Genomic DNA, 25,654 nt, shown 5'->3' on the forward strand with positions numbered 1-25,654 from the left:
ATATGCTCTAAAGGGGAAATAGAAGTTTCACCAATAAAATTAGGTATGCTTTTTAGTGCAGCTACTGGTATATCATGTATTTGGGCTAACAATAGAGGGCTTCTACCATTAAAGGTGGCAAAAGCATGAATCCTTGGGTGTGCCATATAGACAAGCGTTCTATTGATGAGGCTAGATGGCAATCTAGGCTGAGTTCGAACAGTAGGAGGAGTAGAGACAGATCTTACAGGTATATTAATTGTTATTCCACCTCTAACTGGTGATAATGAAGCTCTAGTCCTCCTTCTTCTAGGATTTGAAAGTGAGAGTTCTTGATATTGAAAATTACCTCTAGAAGACGCCCTTGTTTCAGCCTTGGGCATGAATTTTTGCAACTTAGCCTGAAACCAGATTTATTGATGTTCAGAGTCGCCAAGTACTTGAAAGATCAGCCTCTTGAAGGCTTGAATACTGAAGCCAACACTACTTCTTCAGCGTTGATCCCTGAAATTCTCTCTTCTTAACACCATTAGACCTTAAATCTTCTGATATGAGTCCCACCGGGCATGCCAAAAACTATTGTCACTTAGGTTTGCACCCTTGTCCAAGGCCTATGCGCGAGGACAACCTAGTGAAACATGGAAACAACCTCCAAGCTGTGGGACTTGAACTACAAGTTTGAGTCTCCGGAGAAGGCCGACTTCCTCTTACTGTCAGGGCGCACCTATCTATTCTCAGAAGAAAAGGGAGAAAGAGAACACTAAAGCAAATCTACCTAGTCTAATCTAAGGCAGTGATGCACCAAAACAGAGTGTTCAGACTCATTCCTTCCCATATATGCACTACAAAACTTGAGTAACATCCAAAGTCATACACGTCCAAACTTATATCGACCAATAATCACATACAGATCAGGAGACCAACTGAATGACACCAGGAAAAGAAGATTTCACTTGTATATTATTCAATAGGCCAAAGATAGATATAGTATGTGGACCACTAATCTTAATAATGCATCAATGAGAGGCAAAATGAAGCACATACACATTGACCACTAATCTTAATAATGCATCAATGAGAGGCAAAATGAAGCACATACACATTGACCACTAAAAAGAATGACACAGGATGCTATGTAGCTCAGAGACACAGGGATTCTACACTACAAGTCTGCAAGCAGTAGCAGAGAAAATCAGGAAGAGTCGACCCTGGGAACAAATCACAAAATTGCCTTTATAGATCAGGCATAACTTGAAGATTTTTGCGTTACATTTACTTCCTACCTAGTGTCATCGAACCCCAAAATATCTGATCAAAGATCACACTCGAGCATGATTCTAAAGTACCAAATCAGATATTCGACTGAAAGAATGCCTCGAGTAGATAGAGTGGCACCAATGAATGATACTGACATAGTAGATGGATCGACTGGGACAGTGGAGTGTTTCCTTATGCCTGGAATTCATTTTTGGTAGGTCAGAAATGATCGCGAAGATCAAATTGCAAGATAACATCGATCATCTTCATTTTTTGATTCATGAATCAGCCTAGTCAAAAGGTCAACCAAGCTCCTTACGCGTCAACTAGGCTACGCGGGCCAACTATATTTCTTTATTTTGCCACCTGAGGAAGTCCTCCCATGGTTGACCTTCTTTCATCGAACTACTACGCCACCCCTCAGACGATTATCACTAACTGCGACGGTTATATTATCTGCTAGCCGATCGTCAATCTTGATCGGGCCAATAGGACACATGTCATCCAGGCGCGTTATCGCTAACACTATCTCCCGAGCAGTTCTTCATAGCGCAATGGCGCCCACTGCAGATCTGTCTCCATCTAACGACCAAAATCACCTCATACTGCCCTGCACTGTTCTTATTCCAGGCCCATCACATTTGGCGCCACCTTGGCAACCGATCTTCGTTCGAATGACATATGGCAACAGAGAAAGCGATCTATCCTGGTGAGACTTGACCCCACCGACATGTGGCAACAGGGCGCCATGTCGCTATACTAAAAATCTTGCAGCTTCACCAAGGCGACATGGCACTGCCGTTGATCTATTCTAATCTGACCATCGCAAAACCTGACCTCCCATGACCGTCCTTTTATGATTTGCTAGGCCTGCCGAAACGTGGCGTTAACTTATTGGTCTTTTGGTCACCCTAAATCTGATCGCATCCAACGGCATGGAATGCGATCTGACCAGGATATGTGGCACAAGGGTGCCAAGTCACCGATGTTATCTACAGAGCTATTCTCGATAGCGAGACAACGTCAGTCGTAGATCTCCACGGATCCGACGATTGTGAAGACTCGCCATTCCTCCCAAAACTACTGGGCCTGTTGAATGCGTGTTGTCATTTGATTCATTCTCTTGATGCCGATTGGTAAGACCTGAGTCCCGCCGACATGTGGTGGATGGTCGCTATGTTTCCATGTTAAAACCCGTGCATCTCTGCCATAGCGAGATGGTGCCATCCGTTGATCTGAATCGATCTGACGGTGTGCAAGGAAGATCATTCCCCTCAACATATTGATGAATAAGAACTAGCCACATATCAACAATCTGAATAGTCCTCGCTGACATCCCCAGACCCACGAGGACGCGTGTCCTTCAAGCATAATGTCGTTAACATAAGACTTGCGTAGCTCTTCTATAACGCGATGGCGCCTGCCGTCGATCAGCCCTGATCTGACGGTGGAGATCTTACCTTTCCATTTACTGGTGACGCTGACTGAACTCTGACTTGGGGGACGTGGTTGCTCTTTATAGGCCCAATGAAACACCTCCCTAGTCTGACAAAGAACCAACTCGGAGGGTCCTCATTGCCTTGACCCCATTGATGAATACATGGCTACATCTGATTCGCCACTATGGTGCTAGGCTCCTGACTGCTCATGTGAAGTACTTGCAGGGACCCAACGTGCCTGGTCGCTTCTTGCCATGGTGGATTTTTCGATTGGGTGCTATGTCACCATCAGAAAATGCATCGATTTTCTGTCGCCATGGCACCTCGCCGGTCTTTCAAACTTTCAGCCCGTGGAAATGTGTCGCTTGCCATCGTGAGCATTTTCGTCGGGCACTATGTCGCTATGGAAATTTTTTGGCTGGTATGCGATAGCGAGATAGTGCCTGCGGTGCCGAAAAACTTTCCTGACCCGCCCTCTGTTGTAGCCCGCTCACCGGACCCACCAGACACACGTCAATTGGACGCAATGTCGCTGATGCTATTTCCCATGCATCTCTAATGACAAGATTGCGCTGACCATCGATCTTGCTGAAATCTGACAGAGAAGATCCTGCGGGCTACGAAATACATCATAAGGTCTGATCTTGGCATATAAAATAATATTCTCGTGGCTAGCCGTTGGACGAGCTGAGCATTTAAAATTTAAACCTTTGGCGGGTGAGCGAAAGGTAACAGTTACCAAAGATTTGGGAGTTTTTAATTAGTGACTGGTTTCATAGGTACACAAGTTTCAAGTTGCAAGCTTCTTTTGATAGCTTCCTATAAGGTTGAGGGTGAGAAAGCCTTAACCAAACCCTTAATAGAATCTTCCAAACCATGAAAAAGATAAACAATCCTCTTTTCACTCATATCAGGTACCATAACAACCACTTTTTGAAAATCTTCTCTATACTCATTAACTAATTTGGTTTGCTTCAATTTTAAAAATTCTTTAAAATATTCTTCATCATCCTTGTGGTCAAATCTATCTATCACTCTCTGACTGAAATCATCAAATGTAGTTACCTGATCATGACCTTGAGTAGTCATTCCATGATACAACCAATCATAGGCTACATCTTCCAATTGTAGACTTGAAAAATTTAACTACATCACTATCCTTCATGGGGTTAAGTGTGAAGAAGGTCTCTAATTTTTGTAGTCATGCTTTAGCTGAAATTTTATTTGTTCCATCAAAAGCAGGTGCTATAAACTTTCTTATTTTATTTTTGAGCTCTCTTCCACTTATGTCATGCTCCCTCTTGTACTCTTTCTTGGGCATCAATGTGTTCACTATATCCACATATTCTCTAAAAGGAATTGAACCATGAAAGTCATCATCTAAGCCATTGTAAGTAGCTCTTAATGCAATCAAGTTACTTGTAACCTCTTCCATAGGACTAAGGGTTGGATTTGGTACTAGTGGCTCATTTGCAAGAAATAAAATAATTTTGTTGATTTAGAAGGTGTGGCTTTCAGATTTCTTGGCTCCTCTGAAGTGCTCCCTTTCTCATTAGTAGATACAACTCCTTGCAGTTTTTCTATCAATATTTGCAAAGCCTCTCTAGTTTATGCCAAACTATCTACTATTTGCTTATGAGTATCTTGGATGTCTTGGAAGAATTTATTTACCATCTCATCTAGGTCAGACATACTTTTTCCTTCCTTGGATTTTTTACTTTTATTTTTAACTAGAGGTTTGATCAAAATTTCTTTATTCTTTTCTCACTGCAAATATCTCTTTTCTCTTTAACTTAGTTGCATACAAACTTCTACAAATCCTCAAGCTAGCAAGATCATGGCTCTAATACCACTACAATGTCCCCTTTCTAATTTTATATGATATTTAAAGCCTCTAATCATATTTTGAAATCAAACAATCAATATTTCAAAAGATCAACCAATTTCTCAATAAAACCCAAATTGGGTATGCCCAAAATAGTGCCAAAAACTCCACAACTTCACATATTATTAATAAATTTGAAAGTAGACATTGTTATAGAATTTTTTTTGGCATAATAGTTCACAAAATGATATTTCTAGATCTATATAGTTTACACAATAGCTCCAAAATAGAGGACAAAAGCAATGCTCATTGAGCTCCCAAAAATAACACAAAATAGCCCGAAAATACTAGAAAACATTAATAATCTATGACAAAAGTTCAACAAAGAAAATGAGAAAAAATCAGGTTCTAGAATAAGTCCAAAATGCCTCCAAAGCCCTTTAAAAGAGGGTATAACCCTAACTCATGACCAATAGGGGTCAACAATACATATTTTAATAGTAATTTTCATTTGTCAATCCATTGGTTTCCAAATCTTGATTAGCCCCTTTTCTTGAAACTTCACTTTTTGAGCTTGCCAGCCTTAGCAAAATTTATTATTTTTAATTATTTGAAAAGGGGACAGGACAACATTGAAGATTTTCCTTGAATAAAATAGCAATGGAAACCAAATTAATACAAGTTTCATTCCTTGGATATTAACCCAACAATAGTTTGATGCCATATATGAAGGCACTAAAAAAATTAAATTTCCCTTAGGATTTGCTGCAAACATAAGTAGTCTCATATTAAAGAAGGGTAATTTGGGGTCAAGGTTGAAAATGCATGATTGACATACCTTCATCAAGGTAAGTCATGTTCTTCTTTATTTACAATAAATTTGTAAAACATCATGTAATTTTGATTATTTTAATTTATAATATATTGAAAAGATAATTTTATTATTACTGCAATACATTCTACTTCTATCCTTCCCACAAAAGTTTGGCAGCATGAGTGTCAAACATGTTATATACAATCTTGGGAAATACATGAGGCTAGAAGTTTTATTTGTTAGATTTTTTGCATAGAAGTGTTATTAGTCTCATTAATATGTTTTTGTGTGATGAATATCTTCTAGGTGGTTGTCATCTAAATAAATTGATAGAAAAGACAAAAGAATTGGAAGAGAAAAATTCCTCAGCTTTTGTATGAGATGCAAAAGTGTCTACCTTCAACTTTTTTCAATACACAAGAACACTACCTTATACATCTAGTTGAGGAGATTGAACTGTGTGGACTTGTATGAACTAGGTAAATGTCAGTGGTTGAGAGGCACTTGAAATTTTTGAAGGGCTTTGTTCAGTAGAGAGAACATCTTGAGGGTTCCATGGTTAAGGGATATACGATCTACTAGACCATGGTGTATATTAGTGAACATCTTCCCAAGTTTGTATCAAAGATTTATGTAGATTGTATTTGGGATCCTAACTACATTAACATAACCAAAGGGGAGTACCTGATGAAGAAATGTAGATTTAGATAAGTGAGAGGTACTTATAATATGTTATTGTAGTTAATTAATTCTTATCCATCATCAATATAAGTTGTTTCTAACTGGTCTATTTATTTTATAAAATTAATTGTGAGTGGGATGCACTTCATTTGTATATTTTAAATAATCTTTATTGAATGATCTCAACAAAATGGTTTATCATGAATATGGGAAGGTGTTTCTTCATTGGTTAAAGAAACTCATCATAATGGAGATCCCAATGAACTATGCCAATGATTAATTAATCTAACAAATGGTTTAAGAGGCATAAAGGTGTTGGATACAATTGATTAATTGTGTATTGTCTTTGATGTTACACAAATTTCATAATCATTATTAGTCAGTATATACCAAGCTCACTCAGGCAGCGAAGACAATTCTCAGTGTCTACCAAACATTCATGTGTTTGCCTAGTTCAAAAGGCAGTATCTACCGAGTTCACTTAGGTGTCAAAGGAAAAGTTATAGAAAGTGAGTGTTAAATAAGCTCACTCAAGCAATGAAGGAAATTTGGATGGAACTAGTGCTAACTAAGCTCACTTGGTTGCCAAAGGATTTACATAAGATTATAGTGTTAACCAAGCATTTGTTGGTTAAAAAAGGAATCACTTTAGAATTAGTTTCTACCAAGCAAGGTTAGCTAGCAAAGGATTTTTCTATTTTGTTGTATTGAGTTTAATTGATCTCTCTATTGATTCTAGCTAACTAAGGTGATAAATATTGATTGTTGTATGTTGTATTTGAATTGAATTGACAAAGTAAAAGGTATAAGTATAATGTCAAGTTGTGATTTCAAAGTGTGCAAGTGTGAGTGCAAGAGAATGTGTGAATTATGGTGATGTGATTGAAGATCTATTGGTAAGAAAAAGAAGAAAATTTGAAGGATAAGCAGAATATCCTTGTGGTGTAGCAAAGTCATATTAGATCAGGAAAGATCAAGTACAAGCTAGAATAGAGATCTAAAATCAGCAATTAAGTTGCATTCAAATCAGGTCATTTCATTGTTACTCTCTAACCATTGTAGTAGTGATCTAAATCTCATAATAGATTTGGCTTAACAAATATTTGCAAATCCTTTAACAAGGTAGCAATTCCATTGAATTGTTCTCAAGATCTCTAACTAGGCCACTCCTAACAAGGTGATTAAATCCTTTAATAGGGTCACACCTAACAGTGTGTTTTGTAACCTTTAATAGGGTTGGCTCTTAATAGGGATCACTTTAGAAGAGTCAAAATTAGTAACTAGTTTTAGATTAAGGTAAAAATAGGTTTTGAAGGGGACTCAAAACCCTTAACAAGAAATCAAAAGATAAACCATTAAGTTCCACCAAGTTTTATAAGGACCTAAAACTTACAATTTTTAAAAGACTCAAAATTAGGTTTTACAGGGACCTTAGACCACAAAATAAAACCATAATATGAGACCAAGTTTTACAAGGACTTGGAACCTAGTTTTTAAAACAACAAAACTAGATAAAAAAACCTAGACAATCAACCAGAAACCAATACAATTACCAAGACAAAGACTAGAAACTAGAAAAACAAAATAATTGCTATTGCAGTTCTTTGATCATTGGACCACCTTTTTTCTAGCCTCCATATTTTGGATGGTGTTGACTATATATCCCATTGTGCCCTTAGCAGCTTTTTTCTTGGAGCTCTATTTGGTTCCTTTACTTGCACCACCTGGAGATATGATTTTTTCATTAGTTCTCTTCCCTAAGCTAGTAGTAGCAGCACAAATGTTGGAAGTAAACTAATCCATCTTATATTTTCTTTATTTGATCAATAACCAGAGGTTGTTTTCATATTCCTTTAGCTTTGAAAATTAGTAACTAGTTGCTATTGGTGGTTTTTCCCAAATTGGGTTTCTATGTTAAATCCTTGTGTCAAATGTCTTCATGTGTTTGCAACTAAGTTAAAGTAATGGTATTCATAGATAACATCTAATGGTTTTTATGTTGATCTTTTTTTGAGCTAATTCAGTTACCACTGAGTTACAACACTTTGTGTGTTTACCAAACTTTAGAAATATTTAATTATTTGTTTGCATTTTGTACTAACATCAAAAGGATTTGGAATTTATTTTTGTAGCAACTGATTCACCCCTTCCCTCTTAGTTACTCCTCTTATATTTCTAACAATTGGTATAAGAGATTTTGGTGCTTGTAGAGAAGGTTTCAATGACCTAAGCTAAAGATTAGGATGTCTTACAAAAGAGAGATTCCCAAGATGAACAAAGACAATTTTGCAGCATGGCAAGGACTTATGACATTGCATCTAGCTACCATCAATGATTCAGGTTGCAAGTATATTGATGTTGAATATAAGACTTCCACTAGAACATTATCAATTGAAGATAATGTTGAAAAGAAGAATCATAATATCATGATGATTGATATTGCATCTAGTCTCAATTATGTTGAATTTGATGAGGTAAGAGATTGTAAAACTACTTTTGCAATGTGGAATAAACTAAAAGATATCGATGGAGGAGATGATTATGTAAGAAGAGCCAAAGAAAAAAGCCTTAGAAGACAATTTGATCAAATAAGAATGATAGAAGATGAAAACATTGAAAAATATGTGGAAAGAATCAAGGCCAGTGTAAGTGCAATCAAAGCATCTAGAGGAGACATCAAGGAGGAAGTTGTTGTAAGTAAAGTGCTTAGAAATATTCTTCTCATTTATCCTATTAGATTATCTACTATTCAAGAAATGAGATGTGATCCAACTAATAAGATAGGGTTGGACGCTCTAGCTGGAAGATTAACAACTTTTCAGTTAGACAATTATGGTAACTATTTTCCTACTTCAAAGAATATTGAATCTAAATTTAAAGCTAAATTCTCACTCAAAGAAAAGGGAAAAACATCAAAATGTAGTCAATCAGGAAGTGAAGAAGATGGATCATTAGAAGAAAGTTCAGATAGTGATCTTGAAGTTTTTGAAACCCTACTTGTAAGGAAGTACTCTAAAGAAAGAGGGAAGTTCAAAGGTAAATTTCCTTTGATCTGCTTTTCTTGTGAATAAATTGGTCACATTGCTGCTAGGTGTCCAAACAAGGAAATGAAGGATGAAAAGAAAAGAAACAAGCATAAAGGCAATAAGGACTCCAAGAACTACAAAAACTACAAGGGAAAAGGTAAGAAATCTTGTTTCATAGCTAAAGATTCTAATAATAGTGAAGATGAAATGGTTTATATTCTTATGAAAGATGAATCTAATGATGAAGGAAATAAGATGGGACTTATCTCTCATGTTAGCAAAAATGATATATGGATTATTGACAGTGGCTACTCACATCATATGAGTAGTGACAAAACAAAATTTAAGCATATGGAATATTATGATGGAGGTAGTGTAAGATTTGGAAACAATGAACCTTGTAATATAAAAGAAAAATGATGTATCTTATTAAATAAATAACTTATGTGTGATAATGTTTATTAGGTTGAAGAAATAAAGAATAATCTACTAAGTGTGGCACAATTGAATAACATTGGATTCAAGGTAGAATTCATAAATGGACAGGGTAAATTGTTGGATGGGAAAGGAAATTTGGTTAGTTCTAGCAAGCAAATAAAAGGTAATCTATTTTATCTTGATCTTAGTGACTGTTCATGTTTTATTGCTCAAATAGAAGATAGTTGGTTATGGCACAAAAGACTATCATGTGAAATTTGAAAATCTAGTCATGATAAGCAACACAAAAGAGTAAGAGGTATTCCTAGTTTGAAGAAGACTGACATGGGTTTATGCAAGAATTTCCTAATAGGTAAGATGGGAAAGATAAGCTTCAAAAGCAAAGACTATCAGTCGAGAAAGGTCTTGGAAATTGTTTATATAGACTTATGTGGACCTATTGGAATAGAGAGTTATAGTGGAGAAACATTTTTTATTCTCTTTGTTGATGACTACTCTAGAATAATGACAATAATGTAGCTAAAAGAAAAATTAGGAGCTTTTCAAAAATTCAAATGGTATCTAGCAAGAGTAGAAAAAGAAATTGGAAAGAAGTTGAAATGCCTAAGATCAGATAGAGGTGGTGAATCCATTTCCCATTAATTCAACAATTTTTGCATTGAAAGAGGAATCAAAAGACAAGTATCTACTCCTGGTACACCACAATAGAATGGTATAGTAGAAAGAAGAAATAGATCTATCATGGATTGTGCAAGAACCCTGATGATTGAAAATAATGTTTCTCTCAAATACTATAAGGAAGCTATCAACAATGCTACTCATATCTTGAATAGAGTTTAGTTGAAGAAAGATTCAAACAAGACATCTTATTAGCTATAGTATGACTACAAAACTAATGTAAGTTACTTGAAGGTATTTGGTAACAAATGTTACATATTGAAAGAATCTATAAAAGGAAAATTTGATGTAAAAGGTGATGAATGCATATTTTTAGGATACTCCTATAGAAGAAAAGCATACAAATGCTTGAATTTATCTACTCACAAAATTATAGAAAGTGCACATGTCAGAATTGATGAATATGTAAAAAAGAGTGAAGAAGAAAGAAACAAGGAACCTAAAGATTACAAAAGATTTGGCTACTACAAACCTGATACCCTTCCTAATCTATCTAAAAAAAAAGATGCTTCAACTCCTGAGTCCCCAAAAACTCCAATAGCTACTGAGTTTCAAATAGTGCAACCCAAGTTACAAGTACCCAAGTCATAAATAGAGGCTATTGAGCTAGTTTAAACCGAGCCTGATGGACCCAAGTCACAAATAGAAGGACTAGAGATTGAAACTAAAATTCAAGAAGAAGATGATGGAAGTCATTCAAAGACTAAGGAGCCTATATTAGAAAGATATGTTAGAAGACATCATGCACCTGATCAAATCATTAGAGATAAATTAGATGGAACAATGACATGAAGCAAATTAAAAGTTACATGTTTACTTGCTGAATTTAAACCTATAAGTATTAAAGATGCTCTAGAAAATGGAAGTTGAATTGAAGTAATGAATGAAGAGATAGAACATATAGAGAAGAACAAAACTTGGACTCTTGTTCCTAGATCCAAGGATAAAAATGTAATTAGTACAAAATGGGTATTTAGAAATAAGTTGAATGATGATGGAAATGTATCAAGAAACAAAGCAAAATTGGTATGCAAAGGTTACACTCAAGAAGAAGGTATTGACTATGGTGAAAATTTTTCTCCTGTGGCAAGACTTGAAGGTGTTAGAACTTTACTATCATATGCAGCACATAGGGGATTTAAAGTATATCAAATAGATGTTAAATTTACATTCTTGAATGGAATCGTTGATGAAGAAGTTTGCATTGAGCAACTAGAAGGTTTTGTAGATCCTAGCAAAGGAGACATGGTTTGTAAACTACACAAAGCTTTATATGGTCTCAAACAAGCTCCTAGAGCTTGGTATGAAAGACTCCATAATTATATGGCATAGATTAATTTTCAAATGACTAATGATAATAGTAGTTTGGACCATAATTGCGTGGTACAAATTAGTTTTCAAAGGACTAATCATAATAGTAGTTTGTATGTCAAGGAAGGACTAGATAAGAAGATTGTGTTAGTAGAAATATTTGTTGATGATATTTTATTTATAGGAAATGATGATTTATGCTAAGCATTCTCAGAAGAAATGAGAAAATAATTTAAGATGTCCATGTTTGGTGAAATAATTTTTTTTTCTGGATTGCAAATATAGCAGAACAAGAATGGTATCTACATCACTCAATCTAAGTATATCAAGGAGATACTGAAGAAATTTGGAATGGAAGATTCAAGACCAATTGGAACACCTATGTCTACTGGACATAAGCTTTCCAAAAGTGATGATTTCAAAGAAGTAGATAAGACTACTTATAGATCAGTGATTGGAAAAGTGTAGTATGTAGTTCACACAAGGCCTGATATTGCTCTAGCAGTTGGAATAGTGGCAAGATTCTCAACAAATCCCAAAGAAAATCACATGATGGCAATCAAGAGAATTATGAGATATCTAAAAGATACTAAAGACTATGGTTTATGGTACAAACTTGGAGGTAGGACTTAAAAGTATTTACTGATGCTAATTGGGCATGAAATCTTGATGATAGAAAAAGCACTAGTGGTGGAGCATTCTTTCTTGGTAAAAGACTAGTATCTTGGAGAAGAAAGAAGCAAAATTGTAATTCTTAATCCACAACAAATGAAAAATATGTAGTAGTAGTAGTTAATTGCTCTAACATTATTTGGTTCAAACAACTGTTGAAAGGAGTGAAGGCATAAATCAAAGATTTAGTTGTTATATATTGTGATAATAGTAGTATAATCAAAATATCAAAGAATCTAGTAATACATTCCAAAACAAAGCATATTGTTATAAAATATCACTTCTTAAGAGAATTGGTGCAAGATAAAAGAAGTTAGATTGGAATATGTGAATACAGGAACAGATTGTAGAAATATTCACCAAACCATTACCTAAGGATGCACTTCTATGTCTAAGAGGTAAGCTAGGGGTCATTCCCCTATCTAAAATTCATTAAATAAAGTTTAGTGAAAACATCAACCAGAACTTATTGAAGATCAATCAGCCGGTACAGAATTGGCAAGGGCATATTGTTGATGAATTAGTACTTAAGATACATTGGAATTTATAGGGTTATTGTCTTTGGCATATGTTGTTAAAGAGGGAGAGGTTTACTATCATATCTCTGAGAATATTTTTTTTTGGAACTAGAATAAAGTCATAAACTAGAGAGGGATAAGTCCTCTAAAAGATCAAGTATGTTGAAAGAGGGAGAATGTTCTAAATAAACATGGTAACAACTATTGTAGACAGAATTTAGTAAAAAGGAAAAGCTCATATTGATAGAGGGAGTTCTCAAATCTAAAATTTCATTGTTCTATGACATGTTGTGTTGCCATCAATGCCAAAAAAGAAGATTGTTGTATACAATTGATTAATTGTGTGTTGTCTTTAATGTTACATAAATGTCATAATCATTATCAATTAGTATATATTGAGCTCACTTGGGTAGTGAAGACAGTTCTTAGTGTCTATTGAGTAGTCCTATGTTTTCCTAGTTCAAAAGACAATATCTATTGAGTTCACTCAAGTATCAAAGAAAAAGTTGTAGAAAGTGAGTGTTAATCGAGCTCACTCAAGTAACAAAGGAAAGTTGGATGGAACTAGTACTAATCATGCTCACTTAGTTTCCAAAGGATTTTTGTAAGATTGTAATGTTACCAAGCATCTGTTGGTTAACAAAGGAAATCACTTTAGAATTAATTTCCATCAAGTAGGGTTGGCTAGCAAAGGATTTTCTTGTTTTTTTGTATTGAGTTTAATTGATCTATCTATTGATTCTAGCTAGCTAAGGTGATAAATATTGATTATTGTAAGTTCTATTTGAGCTAACTTGACAAAATGGAAGGTATAAGTATAAGGTCAAGTTGTGATTTCAAAGTGTGCAAGAAAGTGTGCAAGTGTGAGTGCAAGAGAATGTGTGAATTATGGTGATATGATTGAGGATCTATTAGTAAGCAGAAGAAATGAATTTGAAGGATAAGCAAAATATCCTTGTGGTGCAACAAATTCATGTTGGATTAAGAAGCATCAAGTACAAGCCAAAACAAAGGTCTAAAATCAGCAATTAAGTTTCATTCAAATCAGGTCATTTCATTGTTACTCTCTAACCAGTGTAGTAGTGATCTAAATCTCTTAATAGAGTGGCAATTACATTGAATTGTTCTCAAGACCTCTAACTAGGCCACTTCTAATAGGGATATTAAATCTTTTAACAAGGTCACACTGAACTGTGTGTTTTGTAACCTTTAACAAGGTTGGCTCCTAACAAGGCTCACTTCAGAAGAGTGAAAATCAGTAACTAGTTGCTATTGGTGGTTTTTATCAAATTGAGTTTCCATGTTAAATCCTAGTATCAAATGTGTTCATGTGTTTGCAATTAAGTTAAAGTAATGGTATTCACAGATAACATCTAATGGTTTTTATGTTAATCTTTTACTATGCTAATCCAGTTACCACCGAGTTACAACACTCTGTGTGTTTACTAAGCTTCAATAGTATACCATTATTTGTTTACATTTTGTACTAACATCAAAGGGATTGGGGATTTATTTTTGTAGTAACTGATTTACCCCTCCCCTCTTAGTTACTCCTCTTATATTTCCAACAAAAGATACATATAAGTTAATCTATCATGACCCACTTGTTTAATATCAACTCACGGATGGATGCATAATTTTGACATTTTTGAAAAATAAAAGGTCAAGCACCATGAAGAAATGTAATACAATGATTGTAAATTTCACATAAAAAGGTGGATAAAACTAAGAGAAATTTTGATTCTAGGATAAGTGCAGTCTTCAAGGTCACCAACATTTTGTCTAGAAATGACATGCATCCTCAACAATATGAAAATAGATACTATAGAGTTTTGGATGATATAATTGAGCACGACTTTAATTCCTTCAAACTAGTTCTATTCCTTGTCAAATGGTATACGCTATGACTAAATCAAAATGATCCTAATAGAACTATTATTGAGCATGATAATGGATTTATAATGATTAATATAAGGTCATTTGAAGTAGTTGGAAATGAGTCCTATGTTCTTCCAAACCATTGTGAGAAAGTGTTTTACTTTGGCATTCGACATAAACCAGGTGTATGCACCCAAAAATGGTCGCCTAGACTATGGGCCCCCATTATTCAATTTATCAATTTATCAAATTTTCTGAATCAATGGTTTGTAATATATTCAAATCAATTTTCTTGATCAAATTCGATTTATTTCATTTCTAAGATTGATCATTTTATTCCAAGTATTATTTAATTAAAAGAAAATCTTCTCTTTTAATTAAATAAAAATAAAATCCCCATTTAATTAAAAGAAAACCTCTCTTTTAATTAAACAGTTCATCCACACTTAATTAATTAAGAGAAAAACCTCTCTTTTAATTTAATTAAATATCTTCTATTTAATTAAAAAGAACTTGCTCCCTTTTAATTAAATAAAAATCTCACTTAAATATCTCTTTTGATGAAAAAAAGGAAATAAAATAAATTCTTTTTATTTAATTTCTCTACACTTAAAAATGTGATCTAAGTGGGATTTATCTTTCCATCTTCTCCTCAACCACTCCTCTTTTCTAATTGGTGGAATCTTGTCTCACATGGATCACCACTTTCTTCTCAACCACTCCTCTTTTCTCATTGGTGGAATTTTGTCTCACATGGATCAAGCTATATTATCCCATATTGGTTGTGAGAAGCCTCTCACCTCCATAATTTCCTTCATAAGGGAGAGCCCTCTCCTCATGTTAGAGACCCATGATTATGCTATCGTTATGCTGCAGGTTTGAAGACTAATTTTTGAAGGAATTTGAATACAAAAGCTTTTTGTGGAGAACTTCTATTTTCTTGTCTTTTTCTCTCTTGCACCCATCATGGGCTTTTAGCTTAGATCTTGCATTTATAGATTAGATTTTTCTTTCATAGATTAGATCTTATTTTCATGCATATTTGAAGATCATGGAGACTAGCATTCTTGCTTTTCCTCTTTGAATCTCTCATCTCATGGTGTACTTGCATGGGCACAAAATAGGTCAAACTGAGGGCCTCCATTGCAAACCCTTGCACTCTATGAGTAGAGAGCTATGGATCAATTTTTGAGGGCTCATTCTTGAGTTTTCTTACATGTAATGATTCATAGAAGTGTGACAACATTTTAGCACACACTAGGTTGGTCATTTGTCCTTAGACATGATCCAAGAGGAAGACTGATAAAGTTTAATGCGATTAAAGAAGAAGATACTGAAGGAGTGGAAGACAAAGTAGATGATGATTGTGGAAAATATTTTCATGATGGTGGTGGTGGTTGTTGTGATGGTGGTGGTAGTGGTGGAAATGGTGATGATGGTGATGGTGATGGTGCTGGTGATGATGATGATGATGAAAATGATGATGATGGTCATAGTCATGATCATGATGATGACAATGGTCATTCTGATGATTTGGATGATGATGATGATAATGATGATGTTCATGATGATGAGATGGATGAATAAGTTGATCATTAGAAATGTATTAGGTGTTGATTAGGTTGAAATATTTGTTACAATGCTCAATTCTTGGTGCTGATTACTTATAATATTTTGTGTGTAGAGGTAACCAATTAAAAAGTATACAATGATTATGATGTATGCATATTATTCATAGGTTATGTTTTATGTAATTTGTAGCATAAGTATCATGTAATTTTTAACTAACTTAAGAAAAATGATTTACATATGCAGGAAGCTATACTCTTTTGATGAGAATCATATATAGTGACATGGATCAAGAGGTATAAGTTTATTGCATGCTTGTTTTGTCTTTACCTTGAACATTAACTTTAAGAAAACTACATCAATGTTAGCCTCATTTTGTAGAATTTTTTTTCACTTCTTCAACTATATCTCTCATTTGATGGGCTACAAGTACCACCAAATAGGTATCTATTAGATTTTTCTTCCTCAAGTGAGCGAAATGCAAGAATAGAAAAGGATAGTGAGACATGTAGTAGGTCTATGAAAGAGAGACAAACTAGAGGTAAAAAGATTAGAAGAAAATTCAATAAATTCATGCAATTTTTCCTTGCTCAAGGGGGGTCATGTTCTTATGATGATGAGACAAAGGGCGACATCAAGGTTCCCTTAAGGTACACACCTCTTGAGTAAGAATGGGTACCCAAGGAATTAGCTCCAATTAACACTAATTTTTTTGTTAATGAGAGCATATATTACATAGCTCCATCATCATTACATGGTTTGAGCCTATTTTTCATGGATGACATAAAGGTTAGTTATAACAAAGTTGTTCAATTGATAAAGTATGTAGGAGCTTGTTACAATTACAATAATTAGATCCAGATGTAATACCCCTAAATTGGCATATTAGTATTTTTAACCAATTTCATTTTATGAATATTACTTAAATCCTATTATACTAGGAATTTATGATTTTGATAATTTATACTTGACCTAAGTGTCAAATGTAGAAAATCATTAATCTGTATTAGTCACTCACTTTACATAATTTTTAAATATTAATTGAATTAGCTAAATTAATCTATTAATTTAATTAATTTAATTATAATTCCTAAGTATTTTAATTAAATTAAATCTACCCCTTAAGCTAATACACATAAAGTATGCATTATAATACTTTTTTAAAATTAAATATATGTTATGATTATTGAAACTAATTATTTAATTAATTAGAATATCTAATTATAACCACATGTTTGAATTGATCAATATTTTTCCTAATTCATCTCATAGAAAAAGGGAATTAATAATATTGATTAAATCAAATATGTGCTCATAATTCTTGAAATTGAATATTTAATTAATTAGAAAATCTAATTATGACCACATATTTGAATGGATCAAGGTCATCTCCTATTTCATCTCATTCAACTCTATTAAAATTGGAGGACTAAATCTCACTCTTAATCTAGACCGTACACTCAGATTGATCTTGACCATTGATGAAATTCTAGGATTCATTAAAATAAATCTTCAATCTCCCATTTTAGGAGGATGCACATTAAAAGTATCAAATTAATGCTAATTTGATTACTCAAGTGCCTTGCATTCAAGTTTTCTCTTGATTTCATATGCTCATCATTTAGATTAAAATACATTTATCTAGTTCTTACTTTTAATTGTTCTTAAATTAATTTCAATTTCATTTAGATTAATCTAATATCTTTGCATTCAAAAAAAATCAAAAACATATTTTAGATTGTATTTGCATTATTCTAAATTCTTCATACTAGTTTGGTCTAGTTGTTGATCTCTCAATCCTAAGAGTGAATAGAAAAAACTCATCTAGTTAGAAGGCAACGTATTGCTTTGTTCAATCATACCAAATTGACAATACCATGTTCATTTTGGGATGTTTTTGACATGTAAAGATCATGTTGAAGTGTGTGTGGATTTAGAGGTCCATAATTAGCAGTCATATTTTTGGTGCCCACTATCGGGTAGAAAAGTCAATTTTCTAGGAACAATTTTTAATTATTTTTTGACATTCTAACATTTCTGTCCATATAATTCAATGAATTCTCATGTGATAAGATCATTCCTCATTTTAAGAAACTAAATCTTTGCATTTATCTTTTTACTTTCTCATGTGATAAAGTGTATGCTCACACGAAGAAAGAAATTTATTACACAACACACAATGTATCCTCACACAAAATCCTGTAGAATCTTGCACAAGATTTGACACTAGTAAAGGAAAATTTGTAGTTTGTAGTTTTTTTTTTTCAATAATGTTTTTTATCTAACACTTGATTGTGAAGCATCTTTTTTTTTTTTTTGAAGCAACTTAATAGTGGTTTGCAAATCGATTATGAAAGACACCTTGATACAAACATACAAACAATACTAAAGGTTTGATTGTAGGACTTTTAGTAAAAGATTCACTTTCCAAAGAACAAATTCAAACGTACTCAAATAATGTGTTTTTTAAATTCTTTCTTACTATTAGAAATAATGAAATTGAAATGAACTAAAATAAATAACCATAAATTAATCTAAGAGAGTTTGTGATGAACATAATTACCATACTTTATATGAGCTTTCCAAAATCAACACAAGAGAGGAGATAAGGTTTTTGAAAGGGGAAAGCAAAGAAAGCCCCTTGTGAATTATATGAATGAGGAAAATGCCTAAAGAATGATGAGATAGAAAGAATGAGATGATGTTGATCCAAAGGCTCATTACATGAACTACATTATGATTATGTGTTATTAGAATGAGAGAGAAGAATCTCTTATAAAGAGATGAGAAGAGGAGTTATTTGTAATTGCCATGTGAATGATTGCCACATTCATAAGTGTGTGCATAACAAGTGTCATAATCTTCGTAAGGAGGAATAACTAGTTTCCTTATAAAAGGAATTAAAAAATGAGTTATCCTCACACATGGACAATAGGATAAGCAAGTGACATGTCCTCACATGTGGACTCGAGGGAAAATAACATAAGGGATACCTTGGTTTATCCCATTTAATACATAAATATAGCCAAGGAAAGATTACTAAATATAACACCCCCCTTTAATATTTACTTGGGGAAATTACATCAAATGGTATGAAACCCAAATTTTTACAATGAAATTCTAAATTCTCTCTAGAAAGAGGCTTTGACAATATATCAACAACTTGATCTTTGAGAATGTCTTCAATTGTGCAAGTATTTTGAGTGTGGATAGATCTTTGTAGAGCCAAGAGAAGTGGATAGGTCATTTGAATATGTTACATCTGCAAGTTGAATCATGGTGCATAGGATATGTACACCAAATAATAATGTCTTGTATGTGCCTTGATGGATTATGTGAAAAAATAGACACAAGAAACAAGACAACTATCCACAAGGTGTATTTCATCTTATATTCAAATTAAAAATCCTTTTGAAAAAAGGATAAGAAAACTCTCATAGAGAAATAGAGAGGAAAATAAGACATGTCACCATAAAGAAATGGAGATTAGCTGATATCAAGATAAATTATATGCTCAAAAAATTAGCAACAAGGACAAATTGAGTAAAAGGCTTGATCAATATTCTTAGAAAAATTATATTATACTAATGCATAAATGACCATAGACAAGTCCAACTAATGATACTTTCATCAAAATTTCATCAATCACATGGATATAGATAGTCCACATAATGAATCATCTTACTAGAAGTTAGTGGAGGCATCCCTCCATAACTTGCATGGCTCATGATCCAAGCAATAAAGTATGTGAGCATTATCACATTAATATATGAATTAAATAAAAGGAGAGACATGTTGATCAAATTAGTATTTGTCTCATCATGATTTTTGTTAAGATACTAAAAAGGAAAAGATTATGAGGATTCACAACATATTGCCTTCAAATTGGATCAAACCATCTAAATTTGGAGGGAAACTCCAAGAACAAAATCCTCTACATTGAGGAACAAAATGGAACAACATGGAGGGAAACTCCATAAATATCAACCTTCAAGGTAGAGCATATATAAAAAATGGAAGGAAACTCCATATAAATATCATCCTTTTAAAGTGGAACAAATAGAACCAAATGGAGGGACACTCCATATAAATATCATCCTTTCAAAGTGGAACAAATAGAATCAAATGGAGGGAAACTCCATAAAAATATCATCCTTTAAAAGTGGAAAAAATAATATCAAATGGAGGGAAACTCCATATAAAGTGAGTGCACACCAATATAGGATGGAGTGATACTCCATGGGCCAAATAAGGAAACTATGTATTAGTTACACCAAGGGGACTGACATAGTTAACCTTGAAAAATTGGCTGCCTATTCAACTCAAAGAAATCCAAATAACTTCACATAAATCAATGGTATAAAACCATAAAGTGCCAACATAGACATAGAACAAAGCTATAAAAACATAAAATTGCAACTATATGCAAATAAATAGATCACAATAAAGTTGAAGGAAAATGTGTAAGACAACTCATAATCCAAAAAGAATTTAGGTAAATGCAGTGATCCAAGGAAGATCAATAAGAAATAAACAATGTATGGATATTAGGTAGAAAAATCCATTGAGGGTATATATGGGTACTTAATTCATTTTCTGAAGGAATATACCAATTTATGAATCATCTTAGTCATAAGAAATTATATATTTACCTAGGCATATTTGTGTGCACCCATATATACTTGAATAAATATATGCAAATGATAAGTTAGAATACTTGAAAGAATTATGATTTACCTTTAACAAAAATAATAATAATAACATTGAGTGGATCCTTCTATAAAATTATATTTCAAGTAGAATGATCATTTTGTACAAAGACAAAATATCTTAAGTTGGAATAGTAATTATCTTTAGAAGTTTGATAAAATGATATAATGAAATTTTAACTAATCACACTCAAAGAAATTTATTATCATTACGAATGGCATAGGAATGACTTGCCAAACCAAATAAATTGCTTTAAAAAAAAACATAACTAATTTTTTGTGAATAATGAAAGCTGAGAAGACTTGGTTAAAAAAAATGTTACATGTACAAAAACTCTTGTCTTGATGCATACATGTGTAGAGACATTGAAACAATGATATCAAGGTTAGCAGTTATAAAAATATATAACCATGATAGAAAGTTTTAGGTGAGCCAAAAAAATTCAATAACATGCATTGGGTGGTCTACAATGTCATCAAAGAGGAAGGAAGAAAATAGAAAGAGGAGCTGCTATAAGTTTCAAACAAGGAGAATGAAGTTGAAACAAGTGCTTTGATCCTTACTCAAGGTTAGACGAATCTTCAACCAATCTAATTCTTGGTAAAGGTAATGCACATGACAAAAGAGTAATCAATATTATCTATTTTTCATAATAATCTTATATTTATATGAATGTATATTGAATGTAGGGTGTAGAAATGAGATGGATCACAAAGTGCTGAATTTCTAAGCGATGATTCCCATTTTAACATGCAAATTTCCTCTAGAATCAATGTACCTAAGGGGAGATTTTGACATACTATTTCAAGCAATGCTTGGAGAGGTGGAGCATGCAATAAGGTGAATAATAGGAGATGGGGTGCTGAGGCCAAGGGATATGCATTCAATTTATCAAACTCAAGTATCATTCATATTATACTCAAACATCTATGATATGTTACCCAAGTATAGGACATTGATGAAGATTCAAGAGATCTACATAGATCCACCATTTGTGAATGTGATAGTATTGGATGAGACATTTAGTGGTTTCTTTTGCATGGTTTAAAGGCATGGGTGGGAGGAATTATTCCCATTAAGTAATTTGACAAGGATATGGTACAGATGTCCCTTTTAGGTACAATGAGGATAGGATTGAGACTAAGGAATCACATGTATTTTGAAAGGGAAATGATTCATATAGCTAGGCTACTGCTAGCAGATATGGTGGCAAGGGCATATGCACTATTTGATATAATCCTAGTGGTAGTCCAATACTACGAGAATTGAAAGGTTCCTCCTCAGATGAGGGTCTCTTCAAGGGATGACAATATAGGGGTTATTGTAGAATCGATGGGTTCTACAAACTAGGTGTAGGGGTTGGGTCTAGAGGAAAGGGTTAAGAATGAAGGGTTAGGAATGCAAAAAGTTTCAGGTTTAGATATGATAGAGAGAAATAATTTTTTTTGATGTACTTTGTTTATTTGAAATAGATTAATGAAAAAAAATGCCCTAAAAAGGAAAGTGTTGGTAAGGATGCAAATACATTATGAAATAATTATTCCTTCTTGATAAAGTTATGAATAATTATTTTGAAAAGATTAATCTCGAGATTAAAAAAAAAAAAACTTGTTAGGGAATAACTTAAAAATAGATGTGGTAATAGACCAATAATGCAACCCTACAAAAAAAATGTTAGAGGAATAATACACTTGCAACTTAAGGAATCAAAATGATGTAGAACCATTATGAAATAATTGATTGATAAAAAAAATGTGTAAGAAACTTAAACCATAATGATTAAAAACAAACTTAATGACTTACCTTACAACTAAGAAGAAATGCTAAATGAATTAAAACTTCTAAAGAACATTGAAGAGCTTATAATAATGCCAAATATATAATTTATAAATTAATTTTATAACTTATAAAAAAAAATTATAACTCGTAACTTATAACTTTGAAACAATACTAAATATGATCAAAAGACCAAATATAGACGTTAAAAATCAATTTTATAACCTATGCTATGACCATAATGAAACTTATAAATGATTAATGAAAGAAAAAAGGTTAGACTAATGACAAACCAAAAAACTTGATAAAAAAATCAATAGCTCAAACTCTATTATTTTAAAAAAAATATTTAAAAAACTTTAGATTAAAGTTGCTTAGAGTAAAAAAAGAAATTAGATATATTAAACCTAACATTTAGGGAGGCAACACCAACAAGAAGGCAGTAGTTAATCTAGATAGAATAGTACAAGAGAAGGAGGTAGAGGGGTTTAAAACAAGAGCATCCATGTCATAACATATAAATGAATAAGGTTAGATGAAAGACAAATGAAAAAAAAACTTATGAATAAAATAATAACTCAAATTCTAAAAAGAATAAAAGGAAAGTTTAGATTAAAGAAAACAAAAAAAAAGCTTCACACAAATCTTATCTTGCAACATGACGAACAAGAAAGGAAGTGGAAGGGGCATGAGAGGAGAGTGGGCATGAGTTGAGAGTTAGCACAAGTAGCAAGGCAGGGAGTGCTACAACCAATAGAAGCCAAGCAAGAGAGAGCAACAATAGGGGAGGCTGAAGGCAATAGCCATGTGTAGGAGTGGAAGAGAAGAGCATGTAAAAGAAGAACTTCACACAAAAGGAAGAAGAAAGTGAGAGTTCTTGTGAGAGGTAAGATCCAAAGAAGTAAGGAAGGCTACAAGTAGGGAGAAGGGAGCAGCAAGCAATAGGAGAAACAATAATGGATGAGTCCAACAACTCACATAGGCCAGGCTTGTGTAAATGCAATATTCTATTCAATCATTCATGAACATTGGTACCATGAACCAAATTTCATATGTGTAGAAAAGTGTGAAATCTATTCTGTGATGATATGTAGAAAAGTGCAGCTCATGCAAGAGCTCACGCAAATGAGAAGGGATGGCAAAAAAAGAGTGATAACCAACTACACAACATGTTAATGTCAAGGGAGCTTTGCTTCAGGATTGTGCCCTAATTTCATGAGTTATTTTTGCTCCACCAAAACCACTACTACCATAGCTACCACATCCATGATTTTGATCAAAATGGGTCAAAGGCAAGTAAGGATGTGGGAGGAGGAGGAGCCACAACCAGAAAGGAACAATCAATGATAAGGGAAATGAATAAATCACATGAGAAGCCAACTAAAGATAATGATAATAACTAGAATGTGAGCAGCAATAACGTATGCTTAAACATGGAAAAGAGGGAAAAGAAGAAGAAGAGGGGAGGTCAATTAGACAAGGAAAGTAATTAAATTTGTAGGCTTCTGAAAATGCCTCCACTAGCAGACCAAGAAAATCTTAACTAAAAATTTGAATACAAGAAATGAAATACAAACTTGTGAGAATTCCTTAACCATGATAGCAAAAAAGAAAAGAGCTATAACTAGGATAAATAGATGAGAGAGATCACATAAAATCTAGGGAGATAAAAGGAAATGTTCTTTAAAAAAAAAGCTAAAAGAATATAGAAAGATCAAATTAGAAATATTCAGAGATTCTAAAAAAAATTAATATTAGGATTTAAACTATTTAAAAATAAAACAAGTATAAATTGAGTTCAAAAAATTTAACTTTCAACAACAATATGAAAAATGTTTAAACTTTTAATGTAAGGTGATTAACATTTTAGTCATCAATAGCATTAATTAAGTGTTCTATATAATAAACATTGTTAGGGAAATAATTTTTTATTTTAATTATTTTTAAAAAATACACTATATAATAATAATAAAATGAAATATATAAAAAAAAAATCATAAATGCTACTTGTTAAAACAAGGGCAGACTATATTCATATTTTTGATAGAAATACCTAAGCAAAAATAAGGTGTGCTCCAATGAATGACAACCTTCATCACTAAACTCAAAACAAGGATTAGTTAGCTCTCATACCATGTGAGAAATAATGAAATTGAAATGAAATAAAATAAAGAACCATAAATTAATCCAAGAGAGTTTGTGATGAACATAATTACCATACTTTATATGAGCTTTCCAAGATCAACACAAGAGAGGAGACAAGCTTTTTGAAAGGGGAAAGCAAAAAAAACCCCTTGTAAATTATATGAATGAGGAAAATGCCTAAAGAATGATGAGAGAGAGAAAGAGAATTAGATAATGTGGAGCCAAAGGCTCATTACATGAAATACATATTGTTTATGTGTTATTAGAATGAGAGAGAAGCATCTCTTATAAAGAGATGAGAAGAGGAGTGATTTTTAATTCCCATGTGAATGATTGCCAAATTCATAAGTGTATGCATAAGACATGTCATAATCCTCTTAAGGAGGAATAACTAATTTCCTTATAAAAGGAATTACAAAAAGTGTTGTCCTCACACATGTATAATAGGACAAGCAAGTGGCATGTCCTTAAATTTGGACTAGAGGAAAAATAACATAAGGGATACCTTGGTTTATCACATTTAATATGTAAGTACAACTAGGGAAATTTTACTAATTCTAACACTTACACACATAGTTTAATAGGGCTTGTGAACTTTGTAGGTCTCTACACAAAGGAATAAGGGTGTATACTCTTTGATACTTGGAAATGGTGCCCAAGAGTAAATCAAAAACCTAGACACCTTGGGAAGACAGTACCCAAGGGAGGCAAGAAAGTTAGTCGTTATCCCAAGAAAATCTTTTTATGAAGGGATGATGATTTCCTTTATAGAAAATCAAATTCTTGGAAAAAGACATGTTGGTATTGATAAGATAACACATTTATGAACATGTTCTATGTGTTTGGGTAAGGTGATGAGGTAGAGGAGTATGCTCTTTTCCTTGTGGGAAAATAAAAAACTAGGACCCTTGAATCTGAGCTATTGTTTGAGTCAACCT

The sequence above is a fragment of the Cupressus sempervirens genome, chromosome 6 (assembly GCF_028749045.1).
Source record: "Cupressus sempervirens isolate cs-2001-9-10 chromosome 6, ASM2874904v1, whole genome shotgun sequence".
Classification (NCBI taxonomy): domain Eukaryota; kingdom Viridiplantae; phylum Streptophyta; class Pinopsida; order Cupressales; family Cupressaceae; genus Cupressus; species Cupressus sempervirens.